The following is a 20,969-nucleotide window of genomic DNA, read 5'->3' on the forward strand; positions in this document are numbered from 1 at the left end:
CCAGGTACCGGGTTATAAATGAGGGCTGCTCCATTGACTTCAGACAGGGTATGAAAATTGATTCAATGGAGCACCATCAGTTCTCACCAGCTGAGTATCTGTCCTTCTAATCACAACTAAAAAGATTTTCTTAGTCAATTAAAGGCTTGAAGCCTTTACTCACTCACACAAAATCCCTGTTGAAGTCAGTGCTAACAATGCATTCATTTAAATCTTAACAAACTGCAGTATACGCACTGCCTGGTGGCACAGTTAGTGCTATATATTGAAATACGCGCTCCTGCCATCCTAAGGCACTGACAGAGCAGTACGTACCGTTCCATACTGTCTCACGTGGCCCAGAATAATACCTGACTACCCTCCAATTCTGACACGTTTCTTTAGTAACTGACAAAAAAATTAGCACATTCATTATTTTTGCTAACAGGAGTATGAGCCATACGAAGAAAACATGTACCTATGCTGACAGAATGGGAGTACTTTAATTTCCAAATTACATACATAAATAAATCAAAGCCATATAACCTGATAAATGAAAGATTATGAAAATAGTAATATCCTGCAAAATCTTGAAAGGCATCATAATTCCTCAAACAATTATCTTCTGTCATATTTGTGAGTAGCCCGTGTAGTTCAAGAACAGAAAATACAAATGTGCTCCTTTAAAATTCATGAAACCACTCATTCTGTCATAAAAGCAGGCATCTTTCATGGCTACTTATTTCACACAGTCTCATAACTAATACTGACAGATACTTGGAATGCAAGAAAAAAATGAGCACTGGACAAAGAACATGAGCTGCTCAATTCTTACATTTTAATGTTTAAAAGAGAAAATAAAATCATATATACTGCTACAGAATTTCTGGTATAATTAAATTAAAATTTGTAGATAAAAATGAGATTGTACAAAGACTGGTGGTATACTGCTACCAGGATTGGGCTGTGCTGCATCCATGACAACAGGATGGAAGGTTGCTTTTAATACTATTATCTTACATACCCACAGCTGAATGCTAATGCAGCTATACTGAGGAAATCAAGTTTCAGATCTGTATCCAGTGAACTTACATCCACTAGGCAGGGAGTTTAAAAGCCAGGCTAGCATACAAAGACTAATATTATAGCTCTGTCAACTCCCCAAAGGTCAGATATTTCAAAAGGTATACACAAATATTAATTGTCAGGTAGTTCTGTACTGAAGACCAGAACTGAAGCAAAAATCAGGTTTTGTGACCATAATTTTCTTCCAATTTTATTTTATAAAATAGAGGCACAGAAGAAAACAGAGAAGGTTAACTCAGATCAGTTTATATTCTGCACACTGACAGATGATGATGCTGTTTCCTATGAGCATTGCCTCAGAAAGGATTTTACCTGTTTTCCTCCATGAAAGAGACAGAAAATGTGTGGGAAAGCAGCTGGGCAGTCTTGGTTTTCAGTGGATACCAGCAGTTCAATTGACCCATCCTCATCCCTGCTCAGTGACAGAGCTCCCTTGCCTGTGCCCGCATGAGGAACCTCTACTCTACCCAGAGGAATAGCGTATCTGCTCAAGCTTCTCTGCAGACATCGTCTCCAGCTTCTCAATTGATCTTGTTCTGGATTTAAAAATATGGCTTGCTATAAAATCATTAAAAAAAAAAGAATTAAAAAAAATAAAAGTTCCCGTTTTGGGGCAAATGGCTTAGTATTTCCCAGGTGAAAAAATTCTGAGCTGTCCTGTAAAATCAATGCATCTCTTCCTTGTTGATGCCAACAAAATCAAACGGTTCAGTGAATCCCCAGGCAAAGAAGCCCTCTAAAGCCTTGTTCTACCAAAACAGATCTCGCGTGGCTGGCAACACTGATCCATCTTCAAGAAGGTGAAGACACCTCACAAATGCTTTAGACTTCCCTTAGTGCACAGGTAATTTTAAGACATCTAATTCTATGTATTGTTTCTTCTCCAACCCACTGCACTTGTAGGTGGAGAACTACAAAATATTTGAGCTCCTGACAACTTTCCTACAATAAACTGTAACCCATTGTTCCCAAATCCATTTTTTTTTTTAATGAAACACTGGCTCATATGCTGTCATACTCTGAACAATTCATTTTAAGTGCAGCATAAGGTTGCTGATGGGAACTCCCCTCCATAGTCTAGTGTGTGGACATTCTGTCAAGTAAAAATGCCCAAAGCTCCATTTTTTTTTTGTGAATGCATTCTTAGAGTTATACACATGAAATAAATATAATAAAATAGTTACATATACAAAGAAATGGAATAGTATAACCTAAACCAACTAAGCTGAAATATTAAGTCACTTCTGGTAAAGGCTTCTCAAATCCGTAAGGTGTACTTGGAGGAGACCAAGCCAGCTATCATAGAACTGAGGGTTCATTAGCAAGCCACCGCAGAAGTGCAATTCCCAAAGAGCTTTTTCCCTGTGCAGAGTACCCTTTCTCTTCAAAAGCATGGCTTCAGGGGGCAGCAAAAAGATGCTTCATTTAAGGAAAAGTAAAAGGTGGCAACAACCATCACAATGATAAAAGGGTTGGCTTCTAAGTAGCAGAATGACAAAAAGTTGTAGGGCTTTATGATATAGTAATTGAAAAAAGTATTAAGTTGTTAGTGGAAGTGTATTTAAGAAGAGCCCCACACGTGGATGTAATAGAAAATTAATCCTCAGAGCACAGAAAGTCCCTGAGGATGTAGAATCCATCATGAAGTTACCTCCTGTCCCAGATTTCCTTGTTGCTTGCCTCTGCTGACAACAGTTGTCTTTTCATTAGAGTATTTGATATCAATTTACTCAGACACCAGGGGCAAAAAAGGGTTTCACTTTCTTCATCTGAAAGACACTGATCCACAGAATTAGTACTTTGAACAGATGCCAGAGTAAAATAGTGACACATTTTCTAAACTAATAACCACAGGTGGCCACAGCAAATTGTCCAAAGCCTCTCAGGGCTGCCCAGGCAGCCACGACTCTCCTGAATTTCTGATGATTCTGATACAGACAACAACCCTCACTGCAAAGGTATCTTCTTCCAGCCAGCTCTTGCTGCGATTCGTGTTTCTAAACTAACCCCATGAAGAAATGCCACCATTTTTAATGCCCTCTGTCAGATAATGCCCATTCTTCTGCAGCAGAGAATGCGAGGCAGTAACTGATCTAAGTGCATTTTCAGGATAAAATCTCTCAAAAAAGGTTAGCCTGCATTCTGCCATGAATTAAGCATTAAATTATCTTCATGTGATACAGCAAATAACCTCAGGAAGGGTCTCTACCTCACCTAATTTGACAAGAGTTGGCTACTACTGCTGCAAGAACCAACGGTGCAAAACGCCTGGAGAAGCAATGACCCAGTTGGCAGAAGGTTATCACACAGCTGATTCCAACTGACTTGGCATCTTGTGAAACCTATGGTTCACCCCAAACACAGTGTGAAACTTTGCCTACTTACAAATGTTTCCACGGCATTGGCTCATTTCTTTCTCAATCCTTGATTGCATTGAGGATTCATCACAGAAATACTTACAAAAATGAACTGCTCTGAAATGGCTGGCTCTGCACCCACAGGGGTTTGGATTTAGATGCTCAGGTTAGAGCCCAGTTGCCCTGTAAGAACCCTGGAAAGGGAAGAGCCCTAGCTGAAACGTGGCAGAGCTGCACTCTTCACTGTGCTTTCAGCACACCTAGAGTTAGGCTTAAGCAAGAAGCTGACTCTGCAACTGAAGAAATGCTTCTGGACCTGCAGCAAGAAGAGCTTGTGCTTTGCTACAGGCAGAAGCAAATATTGAATACAGATTTAATATCTAAAATTAGACAGTATGAATTTTCTCCTAAGCACTGATGGATCTTGGTGGAAGAGTGGAAAATGAAGGTGGAAACCTGAGAGCACCAGAAACAAACCCCTCTGTTTATCAGCAGGACACCTACACAGTGGACATGAGAGCCTCTGTACTCAATACATCACTGACCTACAGTGATCCCTCACACGCAGCAAAAATCTATCAGGGTTTGGACTCGACAAGGTTTCTAATAAGGTACAAAACCATGCTATTTTTATCAGAATACTCAGGATCAAACGGAGACAACCAATTTATTCCAACAGAAACCAGCATACCATCTGAGAATACTTGCATAGTAGGTTTTTCTCCAAAAACAGAGTGAAAGGATGTGCAAAAGCATCAGTTATTGCTATTCCTCCATCACTGTTTTGTCATGTTACTTTGATGCCCAGATGAGCTTCCTCACTCAAAGTCTCCCCCTCCCTCAGGGTAGGTGTGCTGTTAATTCGGTACAAGGTGTGAAAAACAGCCTGCAAGACCATGAGACACTGAGCAGAGCTTCCCCTCTCATCTTCAGCTGCTTCATTGCCTTCACTGCAGCTTCAGCAAAGACTGAACACAAGACCCCACTTTCTGCCCATAGGAGAAATTGTACATATTTTATCCCACAGTCATTTTGCAACATGGACAACACCCAAAAACACTGATCCAGCTTCAGTCAGATGAAGTGTGTTTGTCCTTACAAGCATCCCTGATCTGGGATAAGATCCATGAGCAGGAGAGGGAGCAATGGTCCTAGCAGTCGTCCCATCCCACAGGCACAGGATGCTCCCTGTGCCTCCCAAAGGTACAGGGCTGAAGCCCTTCTCAGCCCTCTTTATTTTGACTGCCAGTCCAGGCAGGAAAAGTGCACAACAATTAAGTGTGTTCAGATACCACATTTGCAGGGATTTCATCCCAGCCACCGTTTCCTGCACTGAACATTAGACTTGGTACTTTTTCTAGTCAACTCTACTTTGTTGCAGAGAAAAACCCTGAAAAAAAACCAAACAAAAACACTGACAAAATTCAGCAGCTTTTAAAAAGAAACCTTTAAAGACAGTTACTAGTTATGTTTTTGAAGTCAGTCTAAATGGTTGGGAAGAAAATGCTCAAACCAACTTAATACTTTCTGTACTTGAATAATTGGGGTATGCGCGCATATAGTTGTCTGAATGTTTTTACTGGACTTTTTAAATATATATATATGATTTGGCTATGATTCTTTAGTATTTACTTCAGAAAAATTCTGAGGTCATATTGTTATTGAGGAAGAAAAATTATACTCTCTCAGTCCAACAGTTTGCCACTTGGCAGCAGTTAACGCTATCTTCAACTCAGGTATTCAGATTTCATCTAAAATTCTCTCCTCATATTTTACTCTTCTTTCTCTTAAACAGATGTTCCTGTTTTGCCAAAGACACACCAGAAATTATTTGTACTTCTATTACTAATAAAGAAGTTTTACAAGACAAGGAAGTTATAGGTGAGATAGCTCCTCAGGCTGATGCTGAGTGCCTTTGAAAAATGCCCTCCATAAACATAACACTGACATTGCTACAGCATCATAAAGTCAGAGTCAAGTCCTGTAAACATTAAAGTACCCAAGTTACTCATCTATCTGTGTCTTTAAAGTCAGTCACTTGTTGCTGTGTGGTACCACATTCCAATTACCGGAGCTCTGCTTTCCCAGCCGTGTTTCTCTTCCCTCCCCTGCATTGCTAAGGAGCCTTGGGTTTTGAGAGGTAAACTCAGCTCAACCTCCACCCAATGACTTCAGATACATTTTCCCCATTTTTGACCAATTCCCTGTTTTTTCCTGATACTTTCCTGGCCGGCTTTTCCTTGGCAGTGTTTGCAGGGTGGAGCAGGGCTTTCCCTCCTCCTCCAGCTCCCTGGCAAACAGCCCATCTGGCATCCATGTGGCAGCATTTGCTACGTGGGATCTGGAGGAAAAGTGCCACATTACCAGTAGCAATCACGGCACAATGACACACAAAGAAATGACTTCCAGATTATTCCCATTTCTCCCTGAGATGTGGAGAAAAGCGTATGTGTAAAGCATCGCTTTTTTCTTTTTACTGCAGCTCACAGTGGTGATAATGTAGCACGGGTCTGCAGTAATATGTTTTCTTTAAGCCACCCGCTTCTCTCCAAAGGCTTAATACCACAAGGTCTCGCCTAAGCTTGGCTCCCAGCTGCATTGCTGAAGGTACTTGATGCATACACTTCGTAGTGTATGATCTAAAGAGCAGGGAGAATACATTTGCTATAGCCAAGTCACCCCAGATGAGAGCTGTTTGGGTTTAATATATACCCCTTAGGATTCTCTGCATTACAGGGGAAGGGAGGCAGGTAAACAGGCTTGGGGAAGAGAAAAAAGCATTGCTCACATATTTTAAAAGTTGCCTCAGGCAGTTATAAGTTACATAAAGTTGCTCCTGTTCCTGTTGTAGTTATGTCAAAGTTATCTAAGGTGACTAGCATAAAGTGACAACTCCAAACTTAGAAAACAAAGGTTCCTAAATGGGGCCTTTTCACATACACAAAATCGGAATATAACCCACAGCCCACAAACCAAGACACGACTTCCAAATCTTATTCTGATCATGAAGGTTATTCTAAGACACTTTTTAAAATAAAACATCTCTACTTAAAACCTAATTACTGGGAGATAAGCAGCACCTGAAAGAAACTATTCTTGTTTCCAGTAGTTGCAGTCATGGACTTCATTTATCCTGGCACTTGTGTAATAATGTGAATATTTAGCTTTTCTGAGTATTTATTCCCTACACTCACGACTTCTAGAAATCCTTCAAAATCTATCACATTCGAAAAAGAAGATGAAATGAGAGATATTCTGGGGAAAATTATTCCCTTTTCTGAACATTCTTCTTCCCCACTTGCATTCTTCATTTCCCACACACATTTTTAAGGCACTACAATGCAAGTTTTCAGGAGCAAATTCTATGAGAGAAACCTAATTATATTTTTAAATAATCAAGGCAAAAATAAAAATTATCCCAACTAATTACAATGGAAAAAAGTTGTACATCTTTTGTGTATTTTATGAGAGAGAAAGGAATGATTAAAAACGTACCAAGAGCCATGAATGCCATTTTACTGTCATTTCCTTTGATTAACCTTCACCTGACCTCAATCCCTAAGGCAATTTCAGCTTCTTTTTGTTCTTCTATTTAAATTCTTCAGTACACCAGGTGAGCACATCTCCATCACTGCAGAACATTCATGGGGAGCGGATAGGTTTTGGGGAAGATTTCACAGAAAATACTTGCTCTGGAGAATCGTTTACAAAAACCTTAACAGGGACAGTAACAGGTCACATTTACTCCGAAAACGGGATTCTTACAGTCCCTGTGGAAGTACATGATGACCTTCCCTAGGTATTAGACACAACACACTTGAGCAAGCCACACCAGTTTACACCAGAGCAGGACCTTGGTGCCGCTGGCCAGTACAAACTTACCAACCCGGTCATGTTGGCAGTTCTCACTGACATCTCCGCTCTGCATCTGTAACGATGTCTGCTTCCACATGAGATATAAAATGCAACTTGCCCTCTGGAATGGGAAAAAAGCCAGCATGAACAAAAGCTTAAAAAGTAGATTATACATTCTTTGCAGAAGGAATGGATCCAGAGTTCAATGTTAGCACAGAAACCTGATAGCACAATTCTTTCTTATTTTAAAACTCACTGTTTTCAGTGAGTCTTGTGATCAGTAAAAATCATTAAATGCTGCATACTCAGACTCTACAAAAATCATATAAGATCTGTGAAGTATGCCTGATGAAATCTTAAGGAATAATAGAATCATAGAATCGTTAGGGTTGGAAAGGACCTTAAGATCATCTAGTTCCAACCCCCCTGTCTAAGCTATTTAGTTCATCAGAGACTGACTTAAGTGGTGAGTCAATCCTCACCCTTAAATGATGATATGATGCTATGACTTCTGATAACAGAATCTATCAGGAAAAGATATGAGATTCAACAGTCAAATTAAGCCCAGACTCAAGGTGCATAGTTTTAGCTCTTAGGAACCACAGTGAGCCACTGTACCAGCTTACTTTGGGATGAAGAGATACTGCATCACACATGGCCTTTAGTATCATTCAAAAATATATGCTATTACATAAACAGAAGTTATGGATTCAATGAAAGCTTTACTTAGCATTGCTGCCAGCCCAATATGTGATCTGAAGGGTTCATAATAGCTCAGTTCCATATTATTCACCTTGGATGAATATTTAGGATTCAAACATAAAAAGTAAAAAATTGTCCCAAGCTGTGACATGAAACATCAATACATCCTGCAAACTGCCATCCAAAAAGTTCAGTTTGGATCAACTGAAACTTAAAAGAATGAATAATTTTAAAGATTTTTTTATATATCCTTTTTAATTTTTATTTTCTTGCTGGCTGTAGATAAAAACAATGAGATTAGACACAAACCTATTGGGTTTCAAAATGGTAGACTGCCACGGCAAATTCTGCCATTGTAAAAGAGGTGACACATTAACTCTGATCTACTCCTGTTGCAAATTTATTCTCCACAAACTGTCACTTCCTGACAACATGAAGAAGTTGCAGCAGAAAAGTCCTGTTGATCTCAGTCATGACCCTTTCCTGATCTTAAATATTTATTAAAAAAAAAAATATAAACTCTTAAAATTCAGCTATCTTCAACTGCTTTTATGCAAGCTCTGCTTCCTTTTCATTTCTAGGTACATCCAGTGGGTGGTACCAGCTTTGCACATTAGACCGGGTTGTCTAGTATGTGACAGCTTCTGCACAGTTTTCCATTGCAACATCTTCACTGGGTTCCCCAGTAAAACGGCCAGCTCTTGAATGACAGATGTACTCACCTGACAGAGTGCAATATGTAAATGGAGGAACAAAAGGATCTGAAACTGCCTTAGGGAGGGAGGTCAGGTGAAGGTTAATCAAAGGAAATGACAGTTCGATGGTATGCACGGCCCTTGAGATTACATGTGTGTGTTTTGCTGGGAAATATTTAACTGCTTTAGCTCTATTTAGGAAGAAACCAAAATAAAGTGCATATATGAAAAAAATACTGAAGAATCCACAGAGGGCTTCTTGGCCCAGTAGAGCTCGCATCGGTGGGATGCAAACTTGCCAGCTGAGAGGTGAAAAAAGCCAAAAGATGACAACTTTTCATTTGGTTTAACTATCATAAAACATTTCACTAACATAAAATAAAACACAGTAGCTGGGAAGCTATTGAAATTCAATAAAGCCCTTATTTATATTGTTTCCATATTTATCCCCAATATTTAGTAGCCTTCTCCCAGAATGGGCTCTGGAACTAATGAAGTGAAACTGCAGCTAGAAAATACTGTAGAAGTCTAGAGAAACTCATTTGTGTCTTGTAATGAACTTGGTTTGGCCATGTTCCTGCCTCATTTGCATTTCCTTCCCAACAACTATCACACACTTGGATTTTTCTTTCAATAGTACTTTCAAAGCCTGATTTTAAGTTTGCAGGCATGTAGAAAGGTATTTCCAAATACACTTTCCTCAAACATTTAATCATGAAATTTATTTTAGTATTTGTCCTCAATTAATTATGTAATTAAACCAGTAGCACATGACTTCTCAATCACAGATAGGTAACACACCCTGAATTCTGATTGCTAGTTTTGATTCAAAACAAAAAAACCCAAGTCAATAGAACTCATGAAAGATTTTTGACAACTTTTTTTTATTCTTCCCACAGAATAAAAGGCAAAATTCACCGAATGAATTATTAATTATGAGTTATTCATCCAGCTCTACTAGAAACTAATCTGTTTCTTTTTTTAAGCATCAAAAAGGTCTTTCAAATATAAGTTGCAATAATGAAATATGGCAGCAGATCTTGAAATGCGTCCTCACCCAATCTGCAGACACGTAAAAGGTTACAGCACCAGAGTTATTAATCCCCCGTCACTCTGACAATTGATTTTGAACAGTCTGCTGCAGTCTTTATAATTCAAGATCATAAATGTTCAAAACTAATTTATTGCTCTTTGTTCCACCTGGCAAAAATATACTGTCAAAGTGAGTCGTGTTGACACAAAGATGCAGATGAGTCTTTAAGTCTTATTTTTATCCACATCTGTAAATTTGTTTGCAATACCTGTGTGTGATTAGAACTATTCAAAAAGGAGCAAAGAAAGAGGAAGAAATTATGCTGTCTTTAATGAACAGGAAATATTTACACAAATAGTAATAGGTATTTCTTTTAAACTTAATGGGGATGAGTCATTGTTTTAATTTGTCAGTATTGATATTTTTGGTTTGCACTGGGTTCCCTGGAAGCTGTCAGATTTTCAAAGGTACACATGTAAAAGCTCTTGCTCTATATGCATATTGACATACATACCAGGCAAGGATTCCCACAGACCAATGAGGGGTATGCAAAACCTTTCGTCCTACATGCCTTTTTTTTTTTTCCTTTGAATTAGTGATTTTGAAGCCTGAACCAATTCCACTCATACTGAAAATTCCTGAACTTGCCTTTTCTGCATGCAGCAGTTGCCACCACTCTGCCCATGCCAGGGAAGTGCCAACATCCAAAAAGGGACAATCCAGAAAAGGAAGGGAGAAGGGCAAAAAGAGCGAAAAGGACGCACTTTACACCAACATAATACATTCATCTGTAAAAATAAAGGGGGGGGTGGGTTAAGGATCAAAAAGAATATATTACAAGGAAGTTTAAGAATAAAACCCTGTTCCATACAGCAAGCATTCCATAATGAATGAATTACAAGTTTCCTAAAGCCTGCTACTGAAGCAGGGAACTGAAACACAAAGGGAAGAAAAACAGAAGAGCATTTCAACATCAAAAATATGCCTATTCAGAAGTCTGTTTCTCAGTCTCTGAAGTATTTTTTCTCAGTAGAAAGATGAACCTGTAAAATTACTGTTCTTTTCAAAATAACCACATAATACTTCTTTAATAACACTTTTCAATCTTGCATATTTTACAGCCCAAGAATATAAACTTCATCTTTCTATTATCTAGGGGCAGAATCAATTGATTGCCCTGGCAAGTTTGCTCCATTTGAATTAGTATTTTTACTGTGATTATGAAATAGGAGAGCTATCTGACCGCATGCTAGAACTGCCGCATTCATGACTCTTAGACATCTGTATGATATTGAAATTAATTTCCAGTATAAAACAGTTAACAGAATAACCCGAGATAAAGGAAGTATAGTATTAATTTAATTCTTCTTGTTGGCAATGTTGTAAAGTCCATTGCTCAAGTAAGGAACACTTTTCTGAGCCAGATACAAATTAATTTTGCCATTCTTCTTCAAATACTAATTTTAAAAGTCAACTAAAGGCTACAGCAGCTTTGAAACATTTCAGTGATTGTTTTAATTACCTATCATACAGCTGTGAGACACTGTGAAAGGGAGCGGTGGAGAGAGAAGGGAGAACAACACCTGGTATGCGAGCAATTGTTTTCTGACAGAGAGAAGAAAAAGCAGTTTCCATGCACTCAGCCCAACAAAAATCTAGCACAGTCAACACAGAATATTTTTTCTATCAGTACATTAATGTGGTATTTTTATTCTGGACTGCGTGTTTTTGTTCCGTCAATAACTACTTTCACTGTTAAATAACACCACCAAATCTCCAAACGTTAAATATATGACTTCTGACAGCTTTTAAAGCTTGCTTTTCAACCCAAAGTTGATGCACACGCTACAATAACTTGCTAAAGGCACACTTGGGGCTTCTTTCTAGGGTCTCATTCTCTAGGAAAAAAAGCTCACTGCACTTTTACCACAACTACAAAAAAAAAAGGCATATTTTTGTCATTCCAACCCTTAATAGAATTGGAATCTAGAGGCTATTAGGACTTCTGATGGCCTTTGACACCCTGGCTTCCAGCACCTCAGCAATCAGTCAGTGCTGGGGTAACAAAAGACCACTCAAATGTACAGTTGTCATCCCCACACTACATCTGTTGGCCACGCTGTTAGGAAGTGTTGACCCCATCATTTCACCATAAACACTGACGAAATCAACAACAACAAAAACAGAAATGAAAAAGGAAACTGGATGTCAGAAGTCAGGTCAGCACATTTTATTTGCACATGTGTCAGTAAAGATAGAAGGAATCACTGAATTAAATTAAATCAAAGCAAACCTGCTAATTAAAACAGCTAAAATTATGTTTGTGAAGATGTGTGACTGGTTTCCTGCTTATCTGCAAATAAGCCTCCCCATAATATAAACATGTTTCTATCTCCACTTCATTTATAATAAGTCTTTAGGCAGATTGTAATTAGTATTTTGAGTTTCTAATAGAAGATCTTTGTGTTACTGGAGAAATATTTTCCCTGACCATAAAATACTTATTATTTCAGCTTCTCTTCAAGGGTTCTCACCTGTTCTTCTCATGCTGGTCAGTCTTCTATCCAATTTATCTGAATCAAATTGTTTGGGTATGCATCTGAATACCACCATCTTCATAACATATTGCTTGTAGGTAACCACAAATGCGGTTTGAATGTATTCAGCTCCACCTACAAGCCAAACCAAAAGCAATTACCAGTTTTGTTTGGATTTGTTCTCTAGTTTTGTTTTCATTCCACAATGAAAGAATGATAAAAATTATCATGTTAGGGGGCAGAAGAATAGGGTCAAATCAGAATTTTTGCACAAAAGATATACTATTCACAAAAATCAACTTTTTGCTTCTGTTTTACTTATTCCCAAGTTCACAATGCATAATTTTATACAAACCCAATTACATAGCTCAGTGATTTACTGGCAAAGCTGGCCAGGAGAAATTATATGGCTTTAGCTAACGTGTATGCCTATTTACAATCAAAACATATCCATATAAATCTGCAAAATGACCAGAAAGGAAAAAAAAGGTCAAGTCAGAAATGCATCTGAAGTCATACAGAACGCAAGATGGAAATTGTTCTACTTATATTATGATTTCACTGGATAGCAAATAAACTGTGATTACAAGCATGGATTCAGTCTTTCAGATCATGTGTTATTTATATATTTATCCCAGTATTTAACTTTAAGCACGTATGGAGTTTCATTGGCTTGGAAAGCATGGTGCTTTCTTTTTGCCCTTTTCATAATTTTTTAAGGATTAGTTTGCACAGTTAAGGGATGTCTGGACTGACTTCAACAGGATTACTCAGATGTTTACAGTCACCCATGGGTTTCAGCAGGTCTTTTAGATTCAGGGCTAAAAGGCATTAGGCCACAGAGCTGCATGTGCATGACATGAACAAATGGCTACACAAATGGAATGTGATCTGAGGCTGGTATCTCGAACACAAAAATTGTATAACCGGAAACATTGCAATAATGTCTGTGTATTATGTAATTACTTATGCTGACAAATCTCTCTTGGTTTTGTTGAAACATTTCTGAAACAATACAGAATGCCTTGGGAAGAGCACAAGCTCTTTTTATAGTTTGCATAAAGTTAAATTTCTAAGTCAAAAATATGAACAAAACATCTATGATTTTTAATTGCACACCAAATAATTTCAGATTATTGTACACATATTTTCCCTGGAATGACCACTGGGCACAACTGTCAGTCAGAGATTTTGTTGGACATGGCCCACAGTTCTTTTACTCACCTCAAAGCAACTGCCTCCTAAAAATGCATCAAATTGCAAATATGCTAAACCCCAAATTTTGCTGTAATTGCATTGCCAGCACTAAGTCCTACATCAATAAGAAACCCCACTGATGTCAGCATGACTTGTGACAACACAAGATTTCCCTCCCCCCAGTACAGCTATAAAACTGGATTCTTGGTGAGTATATTTGAATTATGTGGATTATATATGATTAAACAGATTTGGATTAAATCACGGCAATGGGCTGCCTTATCAAGAACATACTGTCAGGACCACATTGATGTACAGTAATCAAGGTGACCTTACAGACTTATTTCAGCCCCAAGAAAACTCTGATCAACTTCAATGGGTGAGGATTTTTTCTGCTCTGCAAAGATCAGCCTGCAAGATGTAAGGAGTTAAAACGCTGCTTTCCTGATGAATAGTTTTCAAGCCCTAAAATTATGATTCAGGCAACAAAGAGCAATCTTTCTTGCAGGGGAAGCCAATCTCAGCTAAACTCCTTGGGCTCTGTTTCATTCATCAGGATGGAAAATATGGTTGGCTGTGCCTTGTCCTAGCATGCAATAAAATCTGAATAAAGGGGAACAACACCTAAATAAAGAAATCCACCAAAACCCTACCCAATCCAAGTTTGTCCTTCATTACATCACTGCATTATTACCTTACTTTTTTAAAATGTTCTGAATATTACCATGAATCCTTCCCTTTTATCACTGTGGTTAGTCTTCATTTAACCTGTAAATATAGCCTATCATTTCTGTTCTAAATGTACAGTAGGGTTAGCCAGAAACAACAGAAACAAATTTCTTCCTCACTGGAGTAGTGAGGATAAAGCTAAGAAAAGATTTTTGGTTACAGGATTCTACAATAACTTCCAGCTAACCAGAGTTAAAGTGTTAACTCAAAATGCTTCAACAATTCACAGGCTGCTGCTCCAGTAGAAGGGCTTTAACAGCTAGGGAGCATGTGCCTTGTGATGCTGATACATGTCCTCATATTTAATATGGGTAACATTTGGCAATCATTGCTACAGAGGTCATTCTGAGGGTAGGGAGGAAAAAGACCTAACGGATATAAAAAGGCAAAAAGAGACCCAAGCTGCCAAAGTCTGGGCTTGGCAGAGTAACAAAGATAAACTAATGAGCAGTGCAGCTTTCCTGCACTGAGGCTGTCTGATTTCCACACAGAACCCTGTGCCTCTCTCCTTTGGATTAAGCAGCCCAGAAGTTCCTAGATCCATATAGAAAGGGAAAGAGGGAGAAAAAGGGAAAGTAATGGTAACAGAAACACTTTCCTGAAGTTTACCGCAAATTATACATCAGCTCAAAAAAAGTTTGTACCCCAAGATACCATATAAAGATTTCAAAAGGCTTGCTGGGGGTGGAAAGCTCTTATATAATCTATTACACTCCAAATATTTTATGCTGTGTTATCTCTCGTACGGACACGTGTAGTAAACATTACTCTCTGAACCTCTGGGTTCACATCTGCATCGAAGGACTTGCATCACCCAGTGAAGCTGTGGTGAAGCCACAGGTCTAGAAACTTCCTCCCCTTTAACATCCATCCTCTAAACAAGTCTCCCACCCCATCCTCTCCTCCACCAAGGACGTTTTTAGCAAGATTGCTGTGCAGCTAATTACATTACCATGGCATCCAAGTACCACACAGTCACGAGACCTACTTCTTTTAACAGCCCTTGGGTTTGTAGAGAGGTGTTAACAGGGAAACATCCTTACATTTGGAGAGCTGAGGCACAAGGTCAAGTCATTTGTCCAACATGACTGCAGAAGATGCACTGGGCAGAAAATTGCTCACTGTGGAGTAGCTGCCAGGATGGACTAGATGCCAAAGCAGCTGCATGACCACCTACTTAACCCAACCACCATGCCCTCAGAGATGCTCTCAGGACGCAGTGCAGGGATTCCAAGAGGAAACCTTGAGCAAATAGAGAGAAATACCTACTTGCCACCTGCATTCTGCTGTCCAAGATAGCTATTCTGAACCCTTTCAGCTCTTCAGGAGCAGAGAGCTAACTTAAAGAGTTATTTTCTCCATGCTATTATTCCTCCATGCATAACACAAGTACGTTTTATTTCTAATTCCTCTCACTGAGCTCACTCATCTGTTTCCACTTGCTTCCTTTAACAGACATTTTAGTCACATCTGTGCTACTGGAAGAATTTGGGCATGACTTACTGCAGCTTGTTGTTCATTAGGCTATTACTGCTATTAAGTCAGCATAAACCTTTAGGAGTTGGGCATTATCCTTGGTGCTGCCATCTTTCACTGCTCTGATGCCGAAACATTTGTTCCTATATACTTGCACAGCATTTTCCCCAGGTAATTATTAAAAAGCAACCACAATAAAACTTAGAGTGGAGGATTCCAGCCCCACTTATGGAAAGCAGAGCCTGGCCAGTCTCACCTCCCACCATATCACTAGCACGACAAGCTTTATGATGGAAAAGGCTCAACCACAGCAGTTTGACAGGCTCTTAATATATTCAATTAACAATAAACCCACAGCACAGCTTCCTGAACCTGCCAGCCAGCTGAACTAAGACAACCAGCTGCATACTAAGATACATTCTGCCACTAACCTATCTAACCGTGCAAGACCTGAGGCCTGCTAGAATTGAAAGTAGACCCTAAATAGCCAGGAGTGACAGACTTTGACCAAAAGTGTACCCCACTAGAGAGCTCACTTCTATGACAGAACTTGTTCAAACCTTTGCCAAAAAGCTGTGGACATCATATCGTCAGTCTGCTCTGTTACTCAACATGCAATACTTGCAGTAGCAGACAGATGAATTAATTTAGATAACAGAAACAGTAGCATATAATCATAACAGAAAGAGCTCAAACCACAAAGGACTGCAGTTTCTCTATGGCACAGCAGTATTTTTTTAAGTGTCCAGTCCCTTTTCAGCAGTATTTTTAGGGGAATAGCAGTTGGCCAGATACAGACATGGATAATCAGTGGCAGAGAGAGTAAAGAAAACCCTGCTCCTGACAGTCAGCATCTACACTTTAAGCTGCAGAAGAAACAGCTGCCTTGCTGCTCATTAGAGAAGGGATTTGCCAAACACACTCCCTGATGCTCTGTTATGCAAGGTAGTACTATATGTATTCTCTCTTTTAACAGAGATGTAGTCTAAAAGCATTCGTATTTAGCTCTCCCATCCCCCTAAATCTTCTCCACAAAGGACACTGTCATCACCAAAGCTCTGCAGCAAGGATGTTGCAGACATCCTTTAAACCCCCAAAGAAAGGGAAAGGGAAGCAGTAAAGCTCTCTGAAGAGCTCTTTGGTGGAACAAGCAGAATTATGAGCAGCAGGAGAAATATGAGTAATTAAGACAACAGTATATCTATATCTTACAGCTGACAGAGTGAAGCTGCAAGTTAGCTCTGGGCAAGATGTTAGCAGAGGAAAGAACTGAGCAGGCTGTTTCTAATGTTACTGTTGAAAAGCCAGCCTGGAAAAGGGCTAAAGGGACAATTTCATTAAAAAGAAGGAAGTTGGTTGGATTAAGACAGCAGTTAGATGCAGACTTGTAACATTAAAGGAACAGGTCAACAGCTATCTGTAACGAGACAAGCAATCATTTGGGGAGTCAAACAATGTGACACTTGCTGTTCTTAACAGAAAGCACTCTTAAATTATCTATTGGTGGGTTATACAGAAAATTAGAACTGCAGAATTGCACTGCAGCACAAACCAAAGCACTAGGGTGGATCGAGGCTGCAGAAAAGCAGGGGAGAGCAGGTCACAATGTTTTCCAACAAGCTTCCCAAAATAATGGCTCGTTTTAGGCAGTCACCGTTCACCCAGAGTCGGCACTGTGGTCATGGCACAGCATTTGCTCCCGCCCGTGATGCAACCAGCATGTCCCCATGCCAGCTCCGGTGCAAGGACCCAAGTTGACAGGGCTGTAACCACTGCACAAAGGGGCCGGACCCACTCCCATGCCACAGCTCCTCTGACAAGTGCATAAACTCGATTCCACTCCTTCCTCCAGTCCCAGCACTCGGCATGCTCCAGCGATTCCCCAGCTGGCAGGACGGCCCTTTGTGGCTACAGCAGCATGGTTTATAGCAGCCCCGAGGCTGTGTTTTCCATCTAGTATATATAAGTGAATTAGTGGAAAATTTGAGCTTACACAAATCACAGCGCCAGCACACGGTTTGTCATGGCCAGGCAGCCTGTTCTCAGGGCTGGAGCAGCAGTAATGAGGTGCAGTAAAGAAACTGCGGGCTGCATCCATGGTTCCTGTATTACAGCTGGGTTTAGAGCTGGGAAGGGAAGTGCTGTTAGACAAGGGGGGGGGGGTAAAAAGACCAACAGCAGCTCCCATATCTACAAAGATCGAATGTATGGCCGGTGCAGTCACCTGGGGCTTGCAGCCGAAAAGGCTGATGCACGGATATTCGGAAAGGACAGCCTTCCTCCCTCGCCTCCCAGGCTCCATCTGTGTGAAGGAGGAGATGGGAATTACACAGAGTGCAATATTTGCACTGGAGAAATGGCAGAGGGGTTACTCCAAATTTACATTATTGTAAACAAGAGCAGCATTTGTCCAAATGATAAGAGCCTCAGCAAAGGCAGAGCCAGAGGGCACCAAATGAGGGTCACCAGCTGCAACTGCTGTTGCCACCCAAGAAGAGGAGCTACATGTCTGCAGCAGGATGGGGGACAGGGGAGGCTGGAAGTGCCAAAATCTCTCATTATAGTTTTCAAGTGATTGCCCCTTTATGCCTCCAGCAATATTCAGTACATCCAAGTTTCTAGACACGCTCTGGCCGAGTGCCCCAGCAGTTACTCATTCCTTTCTTTATTTGCACCTACAAGACCCAGCCCTTCTCAAGCATTTGTGTGTCCCTACCAACAGCAACAACACTCGTTTACATTAAAAATACACCTGGACTACATGTTTTACAGTGAAGTACAACATAGGTATTCCCTATCTCTTTCCTTTTCTACTTTCTCAGCCAGTGCTGCAGTGAGTGATGGATCATGTCATTCCTAAACACTCCATCACTTATTTGGTGTAGAAGGTCTCAGTGTGAAGGGGTTTCTTGCTACAGACTATTTTCTGCCTCTTTCTCTACTATAAGGAAGCATGTATGCCTGTGCAATAAGCCTGCGGCACCCTTTCATATGCAATGTTGAGGAGAAGCCTGCCCTCCGCATATTTCAAATCACAAACTCTAATGGCTCCTTAAAATACACACTTATATTCAGCCCATAAATCAAAATAGATAGTCAAATCCTGCTTATAGATCTAAATCCTTCTTATACTCTTGTGTAGCTCCATTATGTATCTAAGGTGTCATACTGCCTATATATTTCTGCCTCCAGCTTCAGCCACATCCTAGCGCTGATTAAGAGCACCAGTGTGTAGCCCTTAAAAATTCAAAAATTTCTCACTTTCCTGAGCAGTAAAATGCATCTAAAATTAGGAAAAATGGCCACCTGTCATTTTGTTGACTTGCCAATGAGTTTATTTACTCATTCATCCCACATAGCAATTGTTTCATGGAAATGCAAAAACATTTAATATTCCACCGCAACACCAGGCAGTTACCTGTGTCTTGCCCCTGTGCCAAGCAAAGACAATCACAAGGCTGAAATGGCTCATCAGCTGCTTTTTGTATAAAGGTGAGCATCTTTACAATTCTTTGGGATATATATTGTTAGAAACTGAGCTCAGAATTCCATATTATTATCATGTTATAGACAGCATTCCTTTGATAAAAGGTCAAAGGTCAGGAAGACAAGAAAAATAAGGAAATAAAATCCCGCAACAGTCAGATCTTTAGCTGGCATAATTGGACACTGAAGTCCACGGAAATGTGTCCATTAGCAGGAGTGGGTGATCTGACCCATATGCTTACCACTTTCAAGTGTAAAGATTAAAACAACATGCCTAACAGCAGAAATGGGTTATCTTACATTTCAGAGAGGCTTGGGTTGCCTAAAATTCTGGAGAAATGTTCAGCCTGCCATCATAAAGACTTAAAGGCTGTTTACCCAAACTCCTCAATAGCTCCTTCTAAAAAAGGGCGATGAGCAACCACAGATTTTTAATGTAATCTGTTCATAGTTTTAGAACAATTTCCAGAATAGAACATTTTTTACATGTCCTGAGCCTTTAGCATTCTCACTTTGATCATCTCCCATCACGTTATGGTTCAGAACAGAACGTGGTGGAGCCACACTAACGAATCTGCCACAAATGACATCAGAAAGCCAAGTGACCTGAAAAAAAAAAAGTGCTCTATTTGAGCTCCATGCTTTTCTTGAACATTTTGGGGTTCATTTTTTTTTATACATTTTAATTAATGTTTTACTTTCACTGGATTTATTTTGCTTTCATGAAAGCTAGGAACTTGTTCTTAGAAAAAAAAAACACCTCCTATTGAAAACAAAAGGAGTCTTATTTAACCAAGGCAAGACTGTAAGAGGTCCTCAGATAACAATAGCTAACAATTCTTTCTGGGGCTGAACAGTTTAAATACGAAACACTTTCTTAGGAGTTTAACTCTAAATAATAATTGTGGATTTTGTAGCCTGTGGAAGGGAGAGATTGGTCTTTGACAGAGTTTATATTACTAACCTGATGAGTGCAGACAGCTGCAAAAATGAAGTGATATCACTGATAAAAATATTCTTTCTACATTTAGGCAGGAGGAATTGCATATAGCAAAGGGCAAATCCCGCTGGCCTCCGTGCGTGTGAGCAGTCCTTACCTACAAAGACAGGGACAGTCTGACATGGCACTACTATACAGACATAGTATATATTTACTTGTAATGTGTTGTAGCTCTTTGCATTACATTTCAAACATAGAGCTTGCATTCCTTTAATAAACTTGATCTACACAGTAGCATTTATTGCCTTTTTAACACAAGCCATGGTGGAACTTGCAAATAACTTGGTGAAAAAGAAATGTTGTAATGATAGCCCGCCTTCCTCTTCTATCTGATGTAGAAATAGATAATTTCTAGCACTAAAAGTGATTAAATTTGGTTCATTTCCAACTTGTATTTTAACAATGCATTACCTCCTGAATTGCTGCATAAATATTAATAGGCAGCCTGATATGGAACTTTTGCCCGTAATGCCCTTGGAGAACCATAATCACGGCAAGTGGAGCAAAAGAGATGAGAGAGTGCACTGAAGATGGTGGCTCTATCCTCCAGCTTCACAGAGCTACCCTAGGTCAAGCACTTTTCATGCAGTATCACAGATGAGCAGTATCTCAAAGCCTACACTTTGTCTAGTAGAAGATGAAAATACTATAGACATTAATCTGCCTGATACTTATCTGAAATACAAAAAAAAACCATTCCACTGATAACAAGAGTAGCTACACTGATTTTTCTCCAAATTAGCCAGACTTAATTTTTGACATAGTCTACTTTCAGATTTCATCTGCAGATGTTTGTTACTCTGATCACCTCAAAAATGCCTGTATAGTATTTATCTA

At 39.6% G+C, this 20,969-nt stretch overlaps 1 long non-coding RNA gene across 4 annotated transcripts in view; it reads right to left on the reverse strand.

Annotated features, from left to right (window-relative positions):
* The window catches only part of LOC134174885 (uncharacterized), an 80,191-nt gene that overhangs the window by 43,141 nt on the left and 16,081 nt on the right, over window positions 1-20,969 (reverse strand). For all 4 annotated transcript variants that reach the window (XR_009968825.1, XR_009968822.1, XR_009968823.1 and 1 more), the window contains one exon: window positions 7,305-7,398. This is a non-coding gene — a long non-coding RNA (uncharacterized LOC134174885). The remainder of the gene's footprint in view (window positions 1-7,304; window positions 7,399-20,969) is intronic.

Source organism: Pezoporus occidentalis, unplaced genomic scaffold, assembly GCF_034315485.1.
Source record: "Pezoporus occidentalis ecotype Australia unplaced genomic scaffold, CSIRO_AGI_Poc_V1 ctg63, whole genome shotgun sequence".
Lineage (NCBI taxonomy): Eukaryota > Metazoa > Chordata > Aves > Psittaciformes > Psittacidae > Pezoporus > Pezoporus occidentalis.